Source organism: Carettochelys insculpta, chromosome 7 (assembly GCF_033958435.1).
Source record: "Carettochelys insculpta isolate YL-2023 chromosome 7, ASM3395843v1, whole genome shotgun sequence".
In the NCBI taxonomy this organism is placed as follows: Eukaryota; Metazoa; Chordata; order Testudines; family Carettochelyidae; genus Carettochelys; species Carettochelys insculpta.
Window position 1 is genome coordinate 65,275,421 of NC_134143.1, and position 14,948 is coordinate 65,290,368.

At 45.3% G+C, this 14,948-nt stretch overlaps 1 long non-coding RNA gene across 1 annotated transcript in view; it reads left to right on the top strand.

Annotated features, from left to right (window-relative positions):
• The first annotated feature begins 348 nt into the window (after positions 1-348).
• LOC142015575 (uncharacterized) overlaps positions 349-14,948 on the top strand; it is a 167,012-nt gene continuing 152,412 nt past the window's right edge. Inside the window, exon 1 of the long non-coding RNA XR_012646189.1 lies at positions 349-417. This is a non-coding gene — a long non-coding RNA (uncharacterized LOC142015575). The remainder of the gene's footprint in view (positions 418-14,948) is intronic.

Below are 14,948 nucleotides of genomic sequence, written 5' to 3' on the forward strand. Positions count from 1 at the left end.
TAATCTCTTCATCTCTCTCCGTCTTCCTTTCCACTCTCCTCACTTCATTCCACCAGGGAAGGCTTTTTAAAAGGCCCCGTGGCAGCCTGAGGGGAGATCGGATGGCCCTAACTGATTTGTAGCGGTCCCATCTTTGCTACATCCATGGGTCAGCAGCCCCTCGCTGCCTGGAAGTAACCCTCTGCTAATTTGCCAGGGCTGTTTCTGCTTTGGCTAGAGCTGCCTCTCTCCCCTTTTAATCCAAACCCCTGGCCTGACCCTTCCGGCGCCCATTAGAGAGAAGGATCTCTTTGTGCTAGCCACCTCGTTGTGAAGGAAACTTCCTAAATGTGGATTGTGGGCTTCAGGCAACCTGGAGCATCCTAAGGTGCTGTTTCTTGGGCCACCTACTGATGTCAGTATGCATAGCAGACTGAGGTGAGCAATGAGATCTCCTGGAGAGGGGAGTCCTGCCCTGGCATTGAGCCTGCACCCAGGGCTCTATCTTGTCTCTTTTTGCAGTAAGTAGGTGTGGGAAGGGGAAATGGTCAGTGCTGCTAAGTTCTGGTAATAGGGAGGGGCTGAAATGGCATAACTTAGAGCAGCTTTAAGTAGCACTTACGGCTCAAACAGTCTCTATCTGGTGCCTGAATCAAGGAGTAGATATACAAGTGCTATAGCTTTTGCCCACCCCAGTTCCTCCACACCCACACTGTTCTTGGACTCTGCTTGGCCAGAATCTTCCAGGGCTGATCCCTGTATTTTTTAGACAGATGGTAAAAAAGAAGTCGTCCTGTGGCACCTTTCAGACTAACATATTTTGGAGCATAAGCTTTCGTGGCCAAAGACCCATGGTTCTGCAAAGGTAAACTAACTTCCATATTTTCCAAGTAAGAAATGGGTAACCCCTACTTACCCTTGACTATATACCTTGGATTAGAAAAGGCTTGAAAGAGAGTGCCTCAATCTTTTTGGCTTTTGATTACAGGGTTCGTGAACCCAGATGTGATTACTGAACTGGAAGTGATCAGATTGGCACACTTGGTGCCCATCTTGTCTAATGTGATCCCACGCTCATTTCTGACCAAATAGGATATGTAAATTGCGGAGAATCAGAATTTTTGTTCCTTTTAAGATAAACTGGGCAGCCAGTGATTTGATAATTACATTGATTGTGGGGGAGAAATTGTAGTTTCAACACACACACACCGATAAAGAGATTTGAACTTCTGCATCTGAAGTATGACACCACTTTGCCGTCAGCTAATTATACTCTTGGGGGAAAATTAGAGTGATTATATTTGCCACTAGTGAGCACCTTTTTGAATTCAGTTTGAGCTCTGTTGAAGGTCAAAGCGCCTCTCTGTCGCTCACAGAATTTGGTTCAATTTTTAAAAAAAAGATGTGACCTCACCCACTTTGTGTCTCTAATACCCTGGGATGGCTGCTTACAACAACACTGCGTTCAAATCAACTTTCTAACAGCCAATTCCCCTAGAATTATTGCTGCAGTCCTAAACCTGTTGCAGTAAATATTCCCTTCTGATCTCTCAGGCTTTTCCAGTATACTCAGTGTTGTCAGCCTATTATACATCCAGGATCAGAGACTTCTAAACACGTTCCTCTCCAAGTTGGCATTTGTGCAACTGATCCTACTTAAAGAACGTGCTTCCCCAGCTTTCAGCATCCTGGTCCACCACGGCTGTGCTTTGACCCTCCAGTGAGACACACACAGCACTGCATGTTGCAGAGCAAATGGTGGCATTAAACCCAACATGTGATTTGCATTCAGCACAAAGGTGCTTCAAATCCCACCCGAGAGTGAGGGTGGCAGGAAGGTAAGAGCTGCTTTCTGTGAAACCGACAAATTGATGAACCAAAGGCAAGCAGAATTGGATGACTCAGCATGATGGGTCCTTTAGTGGCTATCTACTGCTGCTTACTGAAGTGTGGTGGGAGACTTAAGAAAGAGAATGGCACTTGGACTGTGATATAGCGGATGACACTAAGCTAGCGGGAGAGGTAGATACGCTGGAGGGTAGGGACAGGGTCCAGAATGACTTAGACAACTTGGAAGACTGGGCTGCAAGAAATCAGATGAGGTTCAATAAGGACAAGTGTCCTGCACTTGGGCTGGAAGAATCCCAAGCATTGTTACAGGCTGGGGTCCGACTGGCTCGATAGTAGTTTTGCAGAAAAAGACCTGGGAGTTGTAGTGGATGAGAAGCTAGACATGAGTCAACAGTGTGCCATTGTAGCCAAGAAAGCTAATGGCATGTTAGGTTGCATCAAGAGGAGCATTGCCAGTAGATCCAGAGAAGTGATTATTCCTCTTTATTCGGCTTTGGTGAGGCCACATCTGGAGTACTGTGTCCAGTTCTGGGCCCCCAATTATAGGAAGGATGTGGATACACTGGAGACGTTCCAGAGGAGGGCGACCAAAATAATTAGGGGGCTGGAGCATACGACTTATGAGGAAAGGTTGAGGGAATTGGGACTATTTAGTCTGCAGAAGAGAAGACTGAGGGGGGACTTGATAACAGCCTTCAACTTACTGAAGGGAGGTTGCAAAGAGGCTGGAGAGAGGCTGTTCACAGTGGTCATGGGTGGCAGAACACAGAATAATGGTCTCAAGTTATGGTTGGGAAGGTCCAGGTTGAACATCAGGAAAAACTTTTTCACTAGGAGGGTGATGAAGCACTGGAATGGTCTACCCAGGGAAGTAGTGGAGGTGTTTAAGTCTCGCCTTGAGAAAGCCCTGGCAGGGCTGATCTGATGGTTTGGTCCTGCTTAGAGCAGGAGGCTGGACTCGATGGCTTTTTTAGGTCTCTTCCAGCTCTATTGTTCTATGATTCTATGATAGCCACAAGTGGTTGAATAGGCTGACTGCATAGAGAAGGCACAAGAGCCTTAGGGTATGTCTATACTTGTGTGGGGAATTGGTGCACCGCAATCGATCTTCCGGGATCAGTTTTGCCACGTATGTGTAGACATGGCAAAATCTCTCTCTTGGCTTGGCCGTCGACTACGGAGTAAGGAACATCAGCATGAACCCGCAGATCCCTGATCTATATCAGGGAAGAAAGTTGATCCTGATATGTCGATTCTAACTATGCTAATAGCATGGCTAGAATTGTGTATCTGGGATCAGCTTTGACCCCTAGTGTAGACCAGGCCTTAGTTAATATGTCTGTCCACTGGTTGCTGGCTAGGGACAAAAATTACTGAAGGGGAGTGGCCTAGAGTCTTTTGTGGCATTGAAAATGTTTGGAGATGCAGCATGCTCCGAGTTCAAACCTGGTCCTGGGGTCTGATCCTGCAATGATATCTGTATAGGCAGGTCCTGGTGCACACTCTTAGCTACTGGAAAATGGGCTGACTTGAAATCTGTTTTATGAATGGCTTTGGTGGCACTGATTTCTGGCCAACGTGGGGTTAATTGGTGGCTCAGTGCTTTATATATGTGGTGCAAGGACTCTTCATCCTCATTTGGAATGTATCTAATGCACTGTGTGAGCCACCGTGATGAGCAGTGGTCAGTGTTTTGCTGGGGAGGAGAAGATGCCTACCTTGTCTGGCAAGTTACCAGGGAAGTGATTTGAAAGAGGGTACAACAGCAGGATACAAACACCGTTTATTTGCATTAGACCTAATTATAAAACAAAGCCTATTTTATTTTGTGGCACTGAATGGGTTTTATGCCTGTACCAGAAAACATGTGTCGCCCACAAAAGGTGGGAGCTGGACAAAGAGATGGGGGAAAAGGGAGAAAATTCACTTTTTCTGCCCAGTTTTATTCCAGATGTCTACAAGCAGACGATAAACCCAGGAAATTGGAAGGGCTTTCTTGTAGCTCAGATGTGTGTGGCTTTATAAATCCCACTGTCTGGGGCTTCATGGATGTTTCTTGTTCTGTAGCATTATGCAGAGGTGGCAGGCTACACGACGGGCTCTTGTAGTTAAGGCCCAGGAAATGTATTCCATTCCCACTTAATATACGGAGGTACACGTCTCACAGAGCTGGAAGGGACCTCGGGAGGTCATTGAGTCCAGTCCCCTGCCCTTTTGGCAGGACCAAGCACCATCCCTTTTTTAATCTATTTGCCCCAGATCCCTCGGTGGCCCCCCTCAAGGATTAAACTCACAACCCTGGATTTAGCTGGCTAATGCTCAAACCGCTGAGCTATTCCTCCCCCACCACAGTGATTCTTTGTGACCACTGAAGCTGAGGCTGTCCACCCCAGCACCTTTGGGTTTCATAAGCATGAGCCTTGACTGACCGAGTTAAGCAGAAGACTTCTCAAGCTCATTGCAAGGGCTGGCTCCTGGAGGGGAGCAGGTTTCATTCGCATCAGTCAGGTCTGAATCTGAATGACACAGATTAGAGTTGTGCGGGCTCGTCTGTAACTGGAATGGCAGCTGTCTGGGAGGTGCACTAACACCACGGCTGGTACGGGATGCTCTGGTGGACACTGGCAAGTGACAATAATGCAGAAGTTGGGAGAAGAACTAGCAAAAGCCTTGGCACCAGCTGCGAGGCAGTAGCCACACTTAGGTGATTTAGAAGCTTTGTCCGTGGTGTTCAAAAGTCAGCGTCTTAAACAGAAAGCGAGGCCAGCTAGCACTGTGCCAGGCAGTGAGAGTGCTGGAAGCCCATTCTCTCTCCCTGTGAGAAGCAGCCAAGGCAGAAGCTGTAAAACAAGGTGTGGAAATTCGGAGCTGTAAATCAAGTCCTCTTAACAAGGCGGATGGCTGTGCTGAATGCCACCTGCATCCAGTTTAGCACGCAGCCAGACATAGCTGATAGTAACAGCTTAAAGGAATTCATCCCGGAAGCAAAAAGGGCATGAATGAGCAGATGAGACCATATATCCTCTGCAGGAAGGGGCATACTCTGACTGGCAGAGTTTGGGGAGTTTTCCTAATGAAGTGCTGGGGAAGAGCAGATGAGGGTGATTTGGTGGCCAGATTCTGCTTTTTTTTCCACTAAAAACATTCTCATAATTTTGCAAGCAGCTGTATCACTTTGTTGCCATGACGTGGGACCATTCTACACTGTATTTCACAGCCTTTTTCGTTGCTAATTTCAGTAGAGCGATACTCTAAATGTCCATTTGAGGAACTTGGATTCTCTTTCAAACAGTGAGTACGTTTCCCAGCACCTGATAGGTAGTATTGTTGGACGTGGCTGAAAGTGGCTAGCCAAGCTGCAGAGTGAATAAGGCTAATGTTTCCACCTGTGGATCCTGTAAATGGTCACTCCTGTGCAGAGGGTAAGCAAAGCCTCTCCATAGTAAGAAGGGTAGTTGTGATGCTGAGAACTCCCTTCTCTCTGTGACTCCTTACCAGCACAAGTCTTGTCCCCAAAAGAATTTTGATCCCAGAAAGGGAACCATACCAGAGACTCCAAGAAGTCTGGGGACTTTGCAGTTGCCATTGGCTTTTACAAGGAAGGAACTCAGATGCTCCATTGAGGGGCGGTGGATTAATGGCCCAGGTCACTCTGGTCTATGTGTAACCCACATACCTTTGTTACATATGCACCACTTAACTCTCAAGATAGGGCTCAACTGGTTGCTGGGTCTCTGCACATGGGTCAATTACATTCATAAAGAATTTGGTCCGTTTTGGAAGCTGCCATGGGAGATCACAACACTAAATCATTGACAGAGCCTGGAGAAGCCTGACTCCCTATGTTGTTTTCATGAGCAGGTTATAGCCTCCTTGAGAATGAAAAACTGGGATCATGTGTCATACTGAGAGAGATCCATCCCTGTGAGGCCTCCCAAAAGTGAAGTCCAACATGGGACATCCACCGGGGACCTGGATCATCACTTGGTTTGCCCCTTGGAATTATGTTGGTCTGTCACCAGAATATCTGGGTGTCTCACATTTTTAAATATTTTTCTCCTCACAACACCTCTGTGCTACTTCCCCAAATGCTAAGTAAAATATTTTTGAGCAGTCCTGCAGAAAAAGGGAGAAAGTGAGAGAACGGAAGCCTGAACCTTGCCATTATTCTCTGTAGATACTAACTGGAGTATCTTTTTAGCACCAACATTCAGCTGAAATGTTGGCATTTCCATAGGGATGCCAGGGAAGCATTAGGAGTGTATGTTTTCCTAGCCATGTAGACAGTTTATTTAAATGTTTAGCAAGTGTCTGTGGGAGCACTGGCTCCTTTAAAATCATTCTTAAATGCATGGAAAAAAGCTAGGTCTAAATGAAGTCCCACAATATCAAACTCAGCCTTTCCATTGCAACATTCTAGTTGCTCTCCTCCCCAGCCTGCCCCATCCCCAAGAAACAAACACATAGAAGACACTTATAGTGGCAATTAGGACACACTGTACCTTGGATCTGGCAGGCCAAGAAACAAAGCTCATTTGAGTACAGGTTGAACTTCTTTTCATCTGGCACCCTTGGGACCTGACGGGTGCGTGACAAGACAATTCGCCAAACCACAGCAGATCAATATTATCTAGCACATTACCAACACTTCATGGCTTAGTGGGCTCTTTGAAGACATTTAGGGGCAAAGTACAGCTAAATAACAGCACAGAACACTGAGAACCAGGACTGGTGCCTGCAGACAAACTTTATGGGACCATGGGAAACTTGGCCACACCCATGAATAATGTTTTTTTGGCTAACTAAAATCATGCCAGATTATGTATGTTCCCAGACAAAAGAGTTCTGGATTAGAGAGGTCCAACCCGTACAGGGTCGTTAACTGGCAGCATCCTGCCACCAGGCACCTCCCATCCAATGAGGGAGCTGGCAGTTTACGGAGCTGAGCTGATCACATCTGCCAAGGCAGTGCATGGGAGAAGAGGCAGATGTTGAGGTTATCAGTTGGCAACCAATAGTTCAGTTGTTCCCCATGAGGAATGTCACTTTGTCAGTGTACAGCCAGAGGCTGTACTAATCTCAGATCCCCAAGGACTGTAAGGTGTAGCCTTCTGCTAGGCAGCAATGAACCAGTTAAATTTAGAGCAGCCCAAATGCCCTTTTGTTTTTTCTACCTGCATGGCTTTGAGCCCCTTGTCTGTCTGCCCTGATTCTGATCACTCAGCTGGATTCACAAGCTGTCATAGGTCTCACGTGCACCTTCTTCTTTGGGGCTAGCTCCTGCTAGTTCCAGGATTGAGCTGAGGATGGTTATTTCAAATCAATACGAGTGAGAAGTATTAGAGATGAATCCTAAGTCGTCATGACCTCTCTGACGTGACTGACTTTAGCTCTCCACGGACAGCAGGAGAGAAAGAAGTCTGTTTTCTGAGTGGATTTTCTTTGTAATCCCTATCAGGCTACACACTGCAACATCGTAGCTCAGCTTTTTCAGCCCAGATGGCTCAGAGTGCTGATAATGAATCATGGAGCTTTTGGTGCCTAGGGTCAGGATTTCAGAGGGGTGGCTGATGGGAGCAGAGTTAAGTGCATGTTTCTGTGTCTGCAGGACTGGGGCTGGCTCTACACTAGGGGAGAAAATCTATATATGATACACAACTTCAGTTATGTGAATTGCGTAGCTGGAGTTGATGTAGCTCACACTGATGTTCTGCACCATACCTACAGCAGAAAGTTGACAGGAGAAACTCTCCTATCAACTTCCCTTGCTTATCACGAGCGCAAGGAGCACCAAGCTCAATGGCGGTGCCCTCAGTGTTCAACTTAGCTGGTCCTTACTAGACCCTCTAAATCAAATCCCGTAAGATCAACCTCCGGAATGTTGACTGTCTGGTAAGTATAGATAAGCCCTGGGAGTTAGATGACTAGCTCCCTGATAGCTTAGCAGCCTGTTCTTCTTTGGACAGGCCTCCCGCATCACCAAGGGCCTGATCCAAACCTTGCTGTGAAGTAAATAGTTCTCAAAAGCTTGGCCATCTCAAGACAGCAGCCCAGTCATGAATTGGCCTAGAGAATGATGTGCCTTGTTCCAGAGAACTGTGAGGCATACTGGCAGCTTGGTGTGGAGTCACCATCACTGAGCCTTGTTTTGGGATTGACTGAGGAGCACTAAGTGTGTGGGAATACTTGATGTGGCATCTACCGTCCAAGGGGGTTGGCTTTTTGCTTACCTCCTCAGTGCCCTTACAAAGAAAATATTAAAAATAGCCAGGTACAAGTTATTGTTTTACAGGCCCTTGATGCTGCATCATGGGTAGAAGGTTTATTACAGTCATGCAAGAAGGAGCTGGCTGCTGTGGTTAGTTCTGCGTCACCCGATAAAGCTTATTTTTACTGAATACGCGGGAGGTATGATAATCAAGCCTTGCCTTGCTTCTGTGCTCAGAGTTTGCCTCAGGCTGTTTGGGGAATTATATCATATTCTGCTAAATCATTGCACGTTCCTCAGATCTACACTTGGGTGGATTTCTTCATTTTCCCAGCATGGATGAATGGAGACACACAAAGGCATCACTCTGCTTTCCCCGTGCGTTCTTTCTGTTTTGTAGATGACACTACAGTAATAAGTATCTGATAGTGCCCATGTTTCCCCAGTATGGAAAGTACTGTTCCTTTTCAATGGGGCTTCTATTTCCCAAGTGTAATAAATCTGGGGCCACTCAGAAGTCTTCAGTGTTGTCACTGTGATGTATGACATGGTCAGTTGGAACTTCCCTGCACTAATTCTCCTGGCTCCAGAAGCGCAGGCCTCATGCACATCAGCTGAGCTGTGCTTGGCCACCTTGCTAGCATTCAGTGCTATTAGCAGGGATTGCGTGTGTGTGTGCACAATTAAATTCCATGCAGTTTCTTATGTAAGCATCATTCAGATTCCTTTAAAAAACCTCTTTTGGTAGGAGTAAGTGGTCTGCCATGTTGTCTTAGGATGGAATTTCCCCACTCGTTACTAATGCACATGGTGCTAACGTTATGATGCCATTGGTTGCTGTCCTATACCCCACAAGTAGCAGAATTATTGTGGAAAAGATAAGGGAAGGACATGGGTCTTGGATGCAACTTGAAACATCATTGGACCTCAAGATTTTGTACTGTTGTAAAGCCAACACAACCATACCCATTTTAACTGCAGCTCTTAAAATGTTGTATAAATATTAATGAAGCTCTCATAAGGTTCCCATGAATTACGTCAATGTGAAAACACTTCACTGGTGTGGAACCAACTGCCGTAACTTCACATCAGTTCCACCACTGGTGTGAAACCAACAGCTGTTTAGCCGTGCACAGCAAGACTAAGCAACACCAGCTCAGTGAATGAGAGTACAGCTCCCAATTGAAACCTATGAGGAGGAATTTAAGTAGTCAGATGATGCTTTGGTTAGAATGGCATGAGGATTTACTCCCTTAGTCTTACAAAACGTAAAATGGGACCTGTAAGGACCATCCTCTCTCTCTCTCAGAATTTGTAAGTTGGGTAAGTTTTCTAGCATGTGTATATATGATTGCTCTCTTGCTATGTGTACACTTCACTCGGGGCAGTGAGTTGCCTCCCAAAGGTGAGGGGAAGATGCGGTTAAAAACGTATACCTCGAGCCTGTTCCTAATAGATTACTGAAGAATAGCAAGCACTTTCTTGCCCATTGGAGCTGGCAGCATAGAGGGCCTGGAATAAAAGGGCCATGATTCCAGAGGAAGAAGGTGCATTCGCTGTAAAGAAACTGGTAGAACTAAGGTGAATGAGTGTGTCCAAGGTGACTGGAGCTGAGTAGGAGCAGCAAGAGTTGGAACTTGAATGGCCAATCAGGCAAAAGATCTTGTTGGAGAACAATGTTGAGGGGCCTGGGGTGGTGGCAAAATTCCCAGGACATCATCTGACTTGTCTTATTTCTCAGGGCTAATCCCTAGGGGACCCTCAAGGTCAGCTTGTCATTCTGAGACATGGAGGATGGCCGCCAGCAACCCATGCTTCTCCTGATCCACCACTGTTGAGAGGAGGTGACAGCGTAGGTCAATAGGGACCACTAGCAAAGCCAGTGCTCCATGTTATAAGTGCAGGAAGTGTCTTCTGTATGGACTTAGAAGTGGTGACTGCAGGAGACTCTATTCTTCTTTGAAGAGTGTCCCTAAGGGGGGCTGCACTGTAGGTGTTTTGTTGCCTTGTGCTTATAGCCGGAGGTTTGCAATTGTAGTGCCCTGGGTGGTGGTGCATGTGTGGCTCAGCTCGGAGGGTGGGGTAGGGGGTTATTGTCAGTAATTTCCCACTGCACTGGCCCTCACAATAACACACCTTGCTTGCAGGCTACTTATTCCTATTTCACGTTGGCATGTGTAGTACCCAGAGGTACTGAGACCTCATTTGGGGTGAGTGAAGTCTCTGCTCTACAGCTTGAGCTGAGAACCAGCTGGCCTTTAGCTCACATGGTAGAGCGCAGGGCTTTAGACCCTATGCTCGTAGGTTCTATCCCTGGTGCCTGCAACCCGGGTCTGTTGGCGTTATACAGGTATGTCACCAACAGGTCGAACTGAACCTATGACCTCAGTAGCTTAGTGTAGGAGCTGCTACAGTTTGATCTAAAAGCCAACTGGCTTGCAGCTATGACTATATAGGACATTTATCATTCTCTCTTTTCATGGTCTACAGTTGCTGCTTGTCCTATTTGCATGTAGGAAAGATTCAGTTAATCCTGCCTCTGAGATCTGGCTAGTGTCCCATGCACAATAAAAGGGGCTAGATTAAAGTCAGGAGATCCAGTATTTGGGAAATTAGGTTAGAATATGATGCTTCATCCTCCTGCACCCTGCTTGATTATTTTGGCAGGAGCACATTAGCTAGGGATAGGTTAGATGCTTTTCACAAGACAAGACTTCAGCCTCCAACCCTCATGGAACCTGGACTACTATTAAAGTTTCAAGTGTTAAGATTAATCCTTTTCCCATTACCTCTTACTCTGCTATGCAGAAAGAGGCCATCCCTAAATTCCAGCTAGTAGGAGGAAATATCAGGAACTTGTTTATCCTCTTGAGTTCCATAATGCACCTGGCCAGTGGTGTGATCTTCTGGGTTTAACAGGCCCAGGCTTTTAAGTGTGTTTCACATCCTCTAGATGTTTTCCAGAGTCCGCGCAGTGCTTTACCAGGTTGTAACTGTCAGGGTGGCTAAGCACTGGAATAAAAATGCTTAGGGAGGTTGTGGAATATCCCTCATTGAAGAGTTTTAAGAGGCGGTTAGGCAAACATCTGTCAGGGATGGTCTAGATGGTGCTTGGTTCTGCCGTGAGTGCAGGGGACAAGACTCAATGACCTTTCATGGTCCCTTCTAGTTCTACATTTCTGTGATTCTGCCTTTGTCTTCTGTGTCCTAGACCTTTTAGAAGACTGAGGGGTCACCAGTGTTGCCAGTTCTTGTGATTTGTATGATCATGAGTTTTGTGTTATCTGGTGTGTGTTCTTAAAGCCCAAACTCCTGGAATCAAGGGAGCATATGCACATGTCAGCTTTCTTTCGAAATACAACTGCCTGGCTGCGAAGAAGTTCGTGCTATAAACCATGAGGAGAGTCTATCTGAATGGTTCAGAAACCAGGAGCCAAAGGAAACACCCTCCCACAAAAATATATAAAATTCTCTGATTTTTAAGACAATTTCATGATGGTGGGGAGGCTGTGGGCAGCAGGGACTTGCCTCACGCTTTTTTTCAGTGCTAGAGATGGCAATGCTGTCTCTGCCTCTAGCCGTTTTGTTCTGTTTCTGTAGTCAGTTACACCGCTCTTGCTCTACTTTTGTTTCCTTTAAAATAAAAATGATTGGAGTTTTATACATATAGTGGAGAGCATAACAAATACAGAGCCAATTAAGTAAAAAGGAAGCAAGCTATTGATGATCCCCCCTGTGTGTTGAGATATCTTGGGAAGATGTGTTTTTATATCATATGTACTTTAGTAGAAAATCAAAGCCCCATGTCTTATATTCCATTTGTGCTCCCACCACAGTTTAGGGGACTTTGAGGAATGCAGGGAGCGCAGTGGTGAGTTTCATAGGACTTTATTTCAATTTCAGTAGCTTGAAAAAAACAACCTTTTTATTATCAGCAGTTGGCAAATACCATAATGCGCTATTTTGCAACTGACTTAAATGGAACCATGGTTTGGCTTTTATTGTGTAGGCTTATTGGAAAGTAACATTGATTTCCAGAGAATATCTTGAACTAAGATTTCAGTAACAGTTTCAACTCTCTATTGTTTGATCCTAAGTAAGAACTCAACTGTTGAATAATAATAGAAAAATAATAGAATAAACTGTTGAATAAAATAATAGAAATTTGTACAACTTCAGTATCTCTCAAATCTTTTTCTTTCTTTTTAATTACACCACTTCTCCTGTAAGGTTCTACTGTATCAGTGGTTCTGTTACAAGCCTACAGTCATGAAGGGTTTTTCAACTGAAACATAAAATATGCTTCATGTCTGAATTTTGGCTTCTAGTGTTTTTATACGTATAAGATTGGCGGAGGTTTTTCTTGGGGCAGGGGTTGCAGGGTGGGGCGTTTTACAGATTCTTAAAATGTTAGACATTGTCCTTGTTTTAAAGGTAAATCAACATATTCTCCACAACAAAATAGTATCAACTTACTATGCTTTTATTTGCTTCACTGTAAATCAAATGTGTTAAATCATCTTTTTGTTGTCGTACATTCAGAAATGCTTCTGTGATGATGCGTCTAAGGATACGTCTACACTAGGGGTTAGCGTTATGATTCCCAGGTCATATACATATCCTTGCATTAGCTTTCACTGAGCAAACACGAGTGCAAATGTTAGTTTAGCTGGAGTAGTTTGGGGAGCCGTACTGAGTAAGTATCCACTGTTATCAGGTGGATTTACACTCAGGTAGCACAGTTACATTGCGATCTAAAAATTGTGCTAGTTGGGTGAGAGCACAGTCATGTGAGTGCGATCTGGAAATCACATGCAGTTTGCTGTGTAGGCACAGCCTAAGCCTGGGTTTGCAAACACTTGTTGTCCTTGTGATGAGTAGGACTGACAGAAAACAAGAGCTCAATTTCATGAAAAATCTAGTTGGACACTTAGTTATTGTTCCAGTGCAGAACGAAAGCTAGATTCTTTTTCAAACTTTGTGTAAGTGTGCATGCGTGCTCATGCTAGAATAGCCAGTACTATTCACCTGGGTTTTAAGAGACCCAGTTTCACATCCTTACTCTGATTTGGAGCAGGGATATGTGCCTTGTTCACCCTCATCCCAGATGAGAGCCCCAACTTCTGGGCTTTTTGCTATGTGCTGAAGACCTTGCTTTGTAATTTTGCCAGAAATTCCATCCTGGACTTGAGAACCCTTCTTCATGAAACTTTTGTCAAAACTGATACATTTCCAAAGATGTTTAACCTAATACAGGTATGGATGCCTGGAAAATTAGCACGTTACCAAATTCTTGGAGTAGCCCCTTATCAAAAAATATTGCCCACCCCATGTAAGAACCTGGGAGTATGGGGGTACTAGGTTGCTGACACCTCTGACTTAGGCTAGCATCCTGATGATGCTATGAAGTTAGGTTTGGCAGGAATCACCACCCACAGGGCCTGAGTGGCAGACCCTCACAGCTGACTGGTTGGTACTGACATGTAAACCAGGAAGCCATGATGGAGAGTTAGTTGAGCAACAACACAACCAGCCTGCTTTGGACCCTGGAGCTTTGAATTCAGAAATATGCTGGTCTTGTATCCCTTTATTACGCTCTAGCAAGTGAGGGGAACATTTTCAAAGGAATTTAAAAGGACTGCGTACTGTACATGAAAATAACAGCATCCACGATAAAATTGTAGGAAACAGATTTTTCTAACAAGCGTTCTTCAGTCCAATTCTTCTCGGCTCCCAGAACCACTAAAGTGGTTTCATTAATCTAAAATTAAAATGAGGCATAAACATACATACCATTACAAGTCAATAGTGATACTGGGAGGATGAATCTGGTGGGCCAAATTTATCCCTAGAGCAAGACCATCATTACAGCTCATGATGGTACACCAGGGATGAATTTGGTCCGTTGACTTGAATACTGATCTAAAATAAAACCTCCTAGAAGTGCTAATCTTTTTTCACTGGCTCGTGCTACATCAATGTTAGAAGCTGACTTCCTACTGAAGGAGGACCTATGATCTCCACAGGACTGAGAGATGAGCATGTAGGTTTTACATCTGACCTGAGCTGCTCGTTGATGTCTCTATTTAAATGCCTTAACCTCTCTGCATTTTGCTCTGTAAAATGCTTACCACTGAGTGATGTATCAGGCTAGTCAAGCACTTCTGAGCAGCTGTCTAGGAGGGGAACTGTATTACTGTTGTCTGGTTCCAGAATGTCTGTTGTTAAGAATTCTTTAGGGTGGGTTTTTTTTGTCTTGCAATATTGCGTAAACATTAGAGACTCTCCAAGCCTTTACATAAATCCAGGGACAGGCTAGGAGCTGAGACAATTTTTTTTTTCCTACAGGTGCAGGAGACAGAGAATAGAGTACAAATCTACTCCTGTGTCAATACCCTTCTTTAAATACAGTGCTCTGTATAGGAAAGCTCTGCATTAACAGAGAGAAATCGAATTCTCTGCCTTTTGAATGGGATCGTGACAGATCCATTCTCATGCACACTCACCACATCTCTGAGGACTGGTGTTCCAGCCACTCTCTCGTTCCCCCCACAAACATTCCTGAAGTTCTGCAGCTTAATGCTAACTTGATGGCTAATCCTTGCCCCTTTTACACACCAACATAAAACCCCAGACCCAAACCCCACCCCCTGAGTGAGTGATTTGCATCAGCAGCTGTAGGCAGCAGTGTGGGCCTGTCTCGGAGAAGCACGTTTGTGATCTGTGTGCTATCAGTTGTGTCCTTTCTAGAACAGGCCCACAGACGTGGGGGGGGCAAGGTGTGGCAAAGGGGGCCCAGCGATTTTAAGGAGCTTGTCTGCTACTACTGTGGTGACAGCTGGGGCCCTGGCTCTTTAAATCACTGCCAGAGTGCTGCTCCTTGGGGCTCTGGGTCCTGCAGGGGACAGGA